Source organism: Sciurus carolinensis, chromosome 17 (assembly GCF_902686445.1).
Source record: "Sciurus carolinensis chromosome 17, mSciCar1.2, whole genome shotgun sequence".
Lineage (NCBI taxonomy): Eukaryota > Metazoa > Chordata > Mammalia > Rodentia > Sciuridae > Sciurus > Sciurus carolinensis.
The window spans coordinates 17,612,096-17,623,104 of record NC_062229.1 but is presented as its reverse complement, the minus strand read 5'-3'; positions in this window follow the sequence as shown (position 1 = coordinate 17,623,104).

The following is an 11,009-nucleotide window of genomic DNA, read 5'->3' as shown; positions in this document are numbered from 1 at the left end:
CTTGATGCTGTGTTCAGTTTTGCTAGTGCATTTGTTTTGAGGTCACTCAGCTCAACCTGCTTCTGCTTCCCCACTAATCTTTCTTGGGTCACTTCTCTCTGGTTTTATCCCATGGAATGGGCACACATCCACACACTGCTGTGAGACAGAAAGGTGACTGAAGCAGGTGAAGTCTGCCCTCGTGGATCCTGTTCCATGATGACAAAGACAGTCGGTTCCTGGTAATAGCTGTGTATGTGCTGTGCTGTGTAGGGATGAGTCACCGGCAGGATTGTATTCAGTGTAAAGGGATGAGCGTCATGGCGTGTGCAGGATTTTATAGAAAATTGCCTTGGCATCTTGGCAGAAGACCATAATCAGGACTAGAGTGTGCCCACTGGATTTGTTCAAAGAGTTCACAACAGAAAGCCCAGGAATAACCCAGAAAGTGAACCTCACCAGAAAATTTTGGGTGGGGTCCTGCCTCTGCTGCTGTCCATAGAGTGACCAGTCGGTATTAATCTTTCTGTGTCCTGCTTATTTCACAGAATGAGGAATATCAAGTGTCTTTTACTGTGGAAGCTAAAAAGTTGATTCAGAGAAGCAGGAAGTAGATGGTGGATACTAAGAAGTAATAGAGGGGAAATTCCAATTAACAGGTACAACATTATAGTCACACCACAGGAAGAAAGTTTGGTATCTACTGCACAGGTGGTGCCTACAGTTGGCAGTGATGTGCATTTCAGAATAACTGGAAGGGAGGATTTTAATTATTCTCAGTATGACAAAATAATAAATGTTTGAGGTGATTGATATTCAATTACCCCAATTTGATTATTATGGAATATATATATGTAGAGAAACTTCATGTCATACCCTATAAGGTTGTGCAATCATTATGTGTCAGTCAACAATGCAATAAAATATTAAAAAATCATTGAAATCAATATTGAATGTCACAGAAACACGTTCTCTTCTAATATTTAAAATGCAATTACCCATATTTTGTTGTTCTATTTGTATTTAGTGTTTTGAATTTCTGCTGCATTATTCCCCTCACATTGTTTTCCTTGCATGAATATTCAGCCTGTAAATGTCTTGTACCAAAAAATTATTATTTCCTTTGACATTGAGGAATTGGCCTTGCTGTTTTGTGCATCCTTCCTAGTCCACCAGAGATGTAATTGTAGTTGGAGTTTGCCAGAAACAGGGAGTGTTTTCTTCCATACAGACTCTTGAGTACTGAACTCATTGGAGTTTTACCCCTCACGTATTTTAATTTCTCTCTATTGGAGCAGATTTCTCATATTCCTTTAGCCACAGGGTAGAAAATGGCTATGCCAAAAGGATCGTGTAGGTTACGTGTATGTGGGAGATGTTCAAACTGGAATCTTTGGGTACCACAGTTTTCTTGTCACTGTTTCCTTTCCTAAGGTTTTTATTGGTGCATTGTAGTTATGCATAGCTTCGGGGTCATTTGGGTCATTTTGACACAGTCACACAAGCATGGGATGTAATTTGCTACATTCCAGTCCCCAGCACTTCCTCTTTCCCGTCACCACTCCCCTGTCTCTATCCTACTGGTCTTCCTACTGTCAACTTATTGTTCTTTCTTAGTTATATATTTTGATTCATTGAACACAAATGGGGTACAACTGTTGTTTCTCTGGTTGTACACTAAGCAGTTGGTGCTTTATGGATATACATAAAGGTGGAGCTGGGTACCATCTTGTACCCACTTTGCAGAATGATGCATTGATGCAGACACCTTGCCTGGCGTCCATTCCTTTGAATAGAGAGACTGGGTATGAGAGGCACAGGCCCAGGAGAGCAGGACTTCTGGTGTGTTTTGGGGATTGTGTGTTTGTGTGCACCTGCCTATAAAGGTGAGAGCAGGTTTCAGAAAAGGGGACCCTGGATTCAACATATTCCAAAAGGTAACTTGTACTACAGAGGTCAGGACTTCAGGCAGCAGATGGTAATAAATTGGGATTACATTTCAGTCCACACAGGCACCTTGTCAGCCAACTTCATGAAAGATCCCTGCAGGGGACCTGGACAGAGTCCTTTGGGTCGTGAACTTTCAGCAAGAGCGAGGCTGCTTTGCTGTTCATTCTTGTCTGATACCAGCTTATGTCATCCTCTCTTTGCTCTTGTGGAATTTGACCATCTTAAGCAGACACCTTCCTCAGGGTCTTTGCACTGGCCACTCCTCCAGTCAGCCACAGGCTTCTGCAGATAGTGGCTCCCACCCTGTCTTCCTGGCGGTCTCTTACCAAATGTCACTTACTGACCCGTCTGTCCTAGACGCCCAATATAAAATGAGACCCCCTCTCTACCTTCTCCTTCACAGCTGCTTTCTTTCCTTCATAGTAATGTAGCACTGCACTTGCCACACAATCATTTATTTACCTCCTTGTGTTTGCTTGTGTTACTTCTCCATCATCAGGGGTTAGGAATATTTGCTTACTGATCCCTGATCCATGATGGCCTAGAGAGTCCCAGGATCGTGGTCATCCCTGAATTAATTTCCTTTAATGCATGAAATAAATTCAAATTATTGAATAGATAATCTACTGGGGAAAGGATGAGGGTGAGACTGGGATTCCAAGTCAGAGATGGTAAAGGATCCCCTAAAGGGAGCAGAGTCATACAGAAACAAAGGAACTGTGTCTCTAGTGTGAAATGGAAATGAAAGCACATGTGCAAGGTAACCTGTGAAATTATACCACCTTCTTCTCACTTTCTTTTTAGTTACAACAACCACATGGGGACAAGAGAATCAGACATGGATTTTAGAATTCCTTCTTCTGGGAATTCCAGAGGACTCCATAACGCAGCCCTTCCTCTTTGGGCTCTTCCTTCTCCGAGTACCTGTTCACTGTGCTGGGGAATCTGCTCATCATCCTGGCCACCTTCTCAGTCTCCCACCTGCACACACCTGTGTACTTCTTCCTCTCCAACCTGTCCTTTATGGACATCTGCTTCACCTCCACCACTGTCCCAAAGATGCTGGTGAACATCCAGACAAGGAGCAAGGTCAAAACATATGAGGGATGCATCCTGTTGATATATTTTTTCATACTTTTTGGAGTTTTGGACAATTTCCTTCTGACTGTGATGGGTTATGATTGCTTTGTAGCTATCTGTCACTCTCTGCACTACAGAGTCATCAAGAACCACTGACTCTGTGTGTTAGTGGTGTTGGCATCCTGGATCACAGTGCCCTAAATACCATGTGGCAAAGCTTAATGGTGTTGTGGCTGTCCTTTTTCACAGACATTGAAACCCCCCACTTTTTTGTGAACTCCATCAGGTGGTCCAACTTGCCTGTTCTGACACCTTCCTTAATGACATGGTGATGTATATTGTATCTGTGTTGCTGGGAGGTGACCCCCTTGATGGCATTCTTTACTCCTACTCCAAGATAGTGTCCTCCATCCATAAAATCTCATCAACTCAGGGCAAGTACAAAGCCTTCTCCACCTGTGCATCTCACCTCTCCATGGTCTCCTTATTTTATTGCACTGGCTTTCATGTGCACATTAGTTCTGCTGCAGCCCATGGCCCAACTCCAATGCCACATCCTCAGTGATGCACACTGTGGTCACCCCCATGCTGAACCCCTTCATCTATAGGCTGAGGATAAGGATGTAAAGAGAGCCCTGAGAAGGCTCTTTGGAGGGAAACTGTAGCAGGTTCAGAAGCCCATGCCCCTGACTGCAGGCAGCAAGTGTCAGAGCCAGAGTTGGGATTTCTGATGAGATTGGGCATGTGAAGCTTCCTCCTCCTATTGATTTCCTGCAATTTCACTCCTCTCTACCACTAACAACCCACTTCATTCATTCTCCCACTTTCCATGATCTCAACAGCTGTTCACTTTGTCTGATTTTCTAAATTCTTCCAAACATTGAACAAGAAACCTTTGGAAATTCCCATTTATTTCATGGGAGAGAAAGAATTTCTTACAAATCAAATCATTTCTTCCCTCTTGAAATACATTGTATCAATGAATGATTCTTTGGTTTAACTAAAAAAATATTCCTGAGTTTGGCTATGTGTATGTAGAAGCACAGCACTGGGCCCCTGAGGTGGATTTGGTAGTTTGTGGTAGATGGAAAGGTGTCACTGAAGTGCTTCTCCTTTGCTTTATCATTTCTCTATGTCAATGCTTTAACTTCTTCACTTGGTAATCTGGACTTTAGTATAATGGTGTTGACTGTGACAGGTTACTGGGGTCATAAAATTAAATTTACAAATGTAAAGTCATCATATTCTAATATTTTTTGAAGTAGAATCAAGACATCCTTTGGAGATCTTTACTCTGCCTACTACAAGTTCTTTTTTGCAGTGATATTTGTTGTGTTTCGAGAGCCCTTGTATGGAATAATTGGCTGGACATGGTGGAGCACAACATTAAACCAAGAGCTTGGATGCTTAAGCTGCAGGATGGTCAGTGTGAAGCCAACCTTGCAAGTTAAGAAAACCCAGGTAAATAAATGAATAAATAAATAAATAAATAAATAAATAAATAAATAAATGATCAGGGCATGTAGCCCAGTGGTGGGTCACCTCTGGGGTCAATCTGCAGTATGATGAAATGATAATAACCATAGCAACAAGAGCAACAATAATACACAGAAATCATTACATTCTTTAGAGTGACTGAACACCCAACCTTTCAAAACTACACAAAAATAATGACATACAAAGACAATTTGCAGAGGAGAAGAGCTAATACGACCTACACCAGACTCTCACAGAGTTTCACAGATTTGCTCCTCAGAGAGAGATCCCCAGAAAAGGACCTGCAGTATCAGGACCACCTTTATCAAAGAAGAATGCAGAGTTTCTAAAGCCATAGTAGACCTATGGTCTCAGTATTTGCTTCTGTATTTGACTTTTGGTAATTCTTCTGCTAATAAATGTTGTCTAGAATTGGATTTGATCACCTCTTCACTATTGACATTTAGGGCTAGGGTAATTATTTGTGTTGGGAGCTGTTGTGCGGTGTGGTATATGGCTAGTACCAATGTTCAGACATTGTTAAATACATTGTTAAATATAAGGAAAATATATGTAAGTGAAAACCAAAGGTCCATATACTTGAAGTGGAAGCATCGTGCCAGAAGTCAAATGAAGGTATCATCGCTCCTTACAGTATAACATTTGCCACCCCATTTTTTGACATGGAGATGGAAGTCACAGTAGTATCACTCTGTAAAATCAAATTCATAGAATAGAAGTCAATAAAAATTAAGTTACCCAGTTCCTATCAGGTATTAGGCTCAGGTTATGATGCATGAAGTGAACCAATCACATCTTGTTCTAATAAATATTTTTAAGTTAAGGGTGAATGGGAGCTCTTAACTGGTCTTAAAAGTATAACTTAATGGCAATTTGAGAAAGGACCAGGTAGAGAAGAAGTGTAATGCCCATAGTTTGCACTAAGGGAACACAGTGCTCACCCTTGTTAAAGAGGCGTGACTTTTCTGGAGTATTGTTGCTTTTTGCTCAGCACAGGTTCATGCCTAGAGTGACGTGAGCTCCAGTCAAGATGAGCTCATCAGTGTCAGACTTGGAAACACTTTCAGTCAAATGGGGAAGATGTGCCAGGAGGCTGGACCTCTGGAAGACAGGTGGATCCATGGGGCAATAATAAAAACTAGGTTTACTGGACTATAAATGGTTCTCTTGGGAATAGAGAATCAGGAGGAAGATTATCCTGTCTTTCCAGGCCAGTGTCCCTCAGGGGAATAAGAGGGAAATGAGCCTAATGAGCTGATAAAAGGAACTGTGACACTGCTCTGCTGTGGTCCCTCAGTGCACAGCCTTGTGATGGACAGGATGCGGTATGTCCTTTGAGGTCTTTGCTCTGCCTAGGAGCCCAGCACTTGACTCCTTCCTGCTGTGTTTTCTGGGGACAGAGCCTCAGTCACCATCAAGCCCACCCAGGCAGGACCTTGCACTTCCACAGACAGACCTTCCTCCCAGAGCCGGTCTCCAGGTGAGTCTGAGAGCTCAGAGGACACTGCAGGAGGGTGTCAGAGAGAATGGAACACAGAACTCTTTCGTAGAGGTCAGTGGAGAGCCAGACCAACCTAGCACAGAGCAGGGCTGCTGTGGCTGCTCACTGTCCTGATTGAGGATTTACTCACAAGGCTGCATTGATTCATGACACTTGGCTGAGAAGTGAACATTGCACTGATTAACACAGGGTTCACTGCTGGCCATGAAATGGAGCTAATGGAGGCTGAAGAGAAGAAGGGAGGGAGGCGTCCCGTGCTCCCAGAGAAAGAGCAGACATCCGAGGATCTCTGCAATTAAGGGAATAGAGGAATAGGGATTAACTGTGGATGGTAAAAGAGTGAAATTAGGGTGTATTTTGATGTGTGTGTACTGAAGATGAAAAATATTTGATTACATTTATGTACTATCTACAAAATTCTGAGGAAGGATCTTGTAAATTCATATTATTATATATGTCTATGGGATACATATTGTTTAAAATTTTTTCATTTGTTCTAATTAGTTTTACATGACAGTAGAATGGATTTATACATTTTGATAGATCATACATAATGGATTTTAATCTCGCCATTTTCTGATTATATATATTGTAGGATCACATTGTTCAGGCAGTCATATAAGTACATGATGTATTAATATCCGTCTCACTCTACTATCATTCCTTCCCCCACACCACTTCCCCTCCCTCCACTCCCCTGTACCTAATATAATGTAACTATTCTTCCTTATCCCCAACCCTCATTGCGAATTAGCAGCAGAATATCATAGAAAACATTGGTTTTTGTTGTTTTTGGTTTGGCTTCAGAATTACTAAACTATGGAACTAACCTAGATGCTCTTAAACAAACAGGTGAAATGATAACAAAAGTGTCATCTGTGTACACACACACACACGCACACACACACACACACACACACGAAGGGACGTACATTTTAACCTGTTATTATTGTCTCATTAAAAAGCAATTAAAAAGCTGTTGGATAGAGATACACCTAGGAGACTTACTTTGGAATAAATGGTTTATATATCTGAGCCTGTGTCTGTGAGTTTGTTGAGCACTTACTTCTTATTACAGAGGGTCTATGCCAGTTTTTCTATTGTAACTGGGAGATTTTATCCCCAACCCATTTTCCAATGCATTTATTAAGAGATTGGTGAAGTTTCATATTCCTTTACACACTGCCTATATTCATATACGTAGAAATATTTTTGAGAGGAATATTGAAAAAATATGACTTTTGTAAGTCCAAGCCTATCAATTGACTGTATTTGTTTGCACATTTTTGGGAATTTATTGAGTGACTATTGTAATATTTTCTTTTTTGAACACATACTTTAAAAAAGGTAGTGAACATTCTCATGCATCCCTCATGCTACATCCCCTTAGATACACATTTCCAACTGCTTTTCACATCTCTGCTATTGCTTATGGTTGTGTTTTGTCTTTTTCTGCTCAGGTGCATTGCTCAGAAAGGCATCACCTTTAGGCATCATTGAAAGGCATTCATGCTTATTTCCCAATTGGTCCAATTATATATTCTCATAAAGAATTAGAAGAAGAAAATTAGAAGCTTCCCACAAGATAATTGATAAACATTTAAAGAGAAGGAAATATTCATTTTCCTTACTTGAGAATTGCATATTTAATACATGTGCTGAATTGTCACATTGTACCCTATTAACATGTACATGTATTATTTATCAATTTAAAAAATTGGACAGAGGTTGTAGAAAAGTTATAGGGAGCTTGCTTAACATACACAAAGTCTTGGATTTGAGACTCTACTCTGCCAAAGGAAACAAAAAAAAACCATATGAATAAATTATCAAGTGAAATTTTAAGACAAAAGTAAAATCCATAAACTCATTGCATTAAAGAAAAGAGCAGTATACTTATACTAATTTAATCAATGCTGTCATTCTCTATTCTGTAATTTATCATTCTCTTTTAAAGCTTTTCTTTCTGTAGTATGTGTACATACATGCTCCTATACTTTCTATGCAAATGCATGAAAAATTCCCCTGCACTCCTCACTGTTCTCTCATTTGGTGCACTGTTCTGTCCTTAAGGTCCGTCCACATTCTCACTCTAATTCTTGTGGACTTCCTGCACATGACCAGCTCAGTGCAGTTTAGGTGTTTCGAAGGATGCACAGCATTTCATAATGGAATTGTGCTACTCGTACTTTCCGTGCCTTTCATATTGGTTCTCACTAATTCACTGCTATATCAATGTTTCAAAAAATACGTTGCTATTGTGAAGTTGAAACAAGTTATTCTCAACCAGAAGGGATGCTCCTCCCCTGACACAGAGCAAATTTCACAAACAGTTTCAGCTATCATTCAGTGGAGGGGTCATGAGAGCTCAGGGGTGTTGCTGACCGTCCCACAATGCACAGACCAGCACCCGCCTCAGAGAATTAATTGTCCCAGAATGTCAATATTCAGGAGATCAAGAGATCTTGAGTTAAGGAATTTCTATCCTTTTGGTATTTGTAGCTGACTTCAGATTATCTCCCACGTATGTGGTCCAGAGTCATATCTGTTCTACCTAATTTTGAGAGCACTATTTATCCTATCTGGTTAAAAATTCTAACCACAACTGATGAAACAGCTCTCCAGGAGCTTTTCTTAAGGATGGAGGTTGTGGAGAAAATATTTCTTGCTGTTTTCTTAAACTATTACTGAGCTTGAGCAAATATTTTGGATATTCCTTTACTGTTATTTGTCTTTTTTCTACCAGGATTGGTATTTTGAGTGATTTTTATAAATTATTTTTTCTCCACTGGCTTCTCAGGTGGTACTTTTGACCATGAAAATTATTCATATATTTTTTTTACTGGTATATATCTGTCTTCGTACATCTGAGTTTTTTGCCTTACTAGGTTCTTGCAGACTGTAGAATTTCATATAATTTGTAGATATTCACCTAAAATCAGTGGTGTGTTTTTACACTTAGATCTTATCTTGTCTGGTTACTGTTAACTTGAGTGAGGTAGGGGGCCAACTTCATTTTCTTCTTATGTGAGCATTTATTCCACAATCTAATGTTCTACTTATATGAAATGAAACTTTGTCATATATAAAATGTCCACATACACTCAGGTTAAATTCTTTATTCATTCAACAAATGATAGCTGAGAATTTATTAATTTCAGGTTATAGGAACATTACATGTTATATACTGATATGCCAAAGCTTTTGTTGATTTAATTACTAATTCATGTTGATATCTTGAACTTGCTCCTGTTAGTCTTGTTCCAGGTAGTTTTGGGCTTTGCGTTGCAAAGGATGGAACCAGAGCTTCGGTCATGCTGACAAGTGCTCTACCACTGAGCCACAGTGCCACTGGGTTTCTGCTAGCTTTTGAGGCTCCATTCATCTTATTGAACACAGTTGTTTGGAAGTAGTCCCATGGAACCTGGTTGCATTCTCCTTGAAGTTTTTGAATTACATAACTTACTTCTTTCTTACATTTTTCTCTAGTAATTGCAGATAGACTTCTGCATCTTTGTGAAAATAGGAAGGTGAACAGATTGAAGTCTTTGCTCACCTGAATTGGGTTTTACAAGGTCATAGACTCAGTACTGTGAAATGCATGTGTTATAACACAAGGCCCCAGTCATAGGAAGGAAGCAAAGGGACAGGACTCTCATGACATGTGTGGTTTAGCAAAGAATGACTGGAGAGACCTCTGCTTGTTGGATGAAAACCAGAACCAGGGCCAGAGTGCAACCGGGGGCTTTGTTACGGAGAAAAGAAATTAAAATCCAAAGTCCAAGAAGTGAGGAAGAGGACTCCTCATCCACCATAGCAAAACCTATTGGTCAAGGAGGTCTGGAAGAGGCACAGGAAAAGCAAGAGTTACTGTTTCTTAGAAACAAGACGAGATTTTCTTGTACTTTAATGATTCTTTTGTGAATTGTTAATTTATTATCCTTAATCACTTTATTTTTGTGTCCTTTCTGTATTAGGGGAAATAATAAAGACATTGCTATTTTTGACTTTCGATGTGTTTATTTCTGCCCCTTTCTTATTTTTGCATGGTGACCAGGAGACGGACCCTGGGCTGGAACACACCCAGAACCAAGGGAGTGGTTTCTTCCTCCTGGTTTCTTGGGAACCATCTGGGCTTATTACCTCACTCCCCCACTCATGTGTCCATTTCATTCCACTATTTTTCTGCTTATTGACATTTTTCCAAGTATGTGTTTCTTTAAACGCAGAGTGTAATCTAGCATTTACCGTAGCGATATTGGCTGCATGCTTATGTGTCCATGAGAGGCTTACACAATGGGGATTCTGGCTGCCATTTATGCATTAGGGGAACGATAATTTAATCTGTCCAGCGTGCATTGTATACACTAGGAGTCTAACAGTGTGGTGTGAAGATCAGAGGCCACAGTGGTGACAGTGTGTTGTGTGTGCATGTGTATCGTCCTCAGGGCAGGGCTCTGGGAATCAGAAATCCCAAGGTGATGGTCATAGTACATAGGTCAACTCAACAATAAAGGGTAGTATGTAGCACTGCCATTTCCATTCAATGGATGCTGGGAAGGAAGTTAATAATATGTGAAGGTGTAGTGGGGAGGAAGGCCTCCCTGTCTCAAGCAGATTCAGCTCCAGCAGGGAGACCACCTCTTTCCTCAGCATCCTCTGACACCATCTCTGATCACTCTCACTCTTTCTCATTGACCTCTTCACACTGGCTGCTTGATGCCCTTGTGTTTTCTAAACATGCTCCTGCCTCAGGGCCTTTGCACTGGGAATTCCTTTTGCCAGGTAGAAATGCCTGCTGGCCGACTGGCTCCTGCTGGACCTCCTGAGGACCCTATTCAATTGTCACTTTCTCTACTGAACTTCCAGTCACCTATAAAATAATAGGGAGCTGGGTGTGTGAGCCAATATGAGAACCCTAGAGCACCTGCTTAGCATATACAAGGCCCTGGGTGAAATCCCCAGCAACACACACACACACACACACACACACACACACACA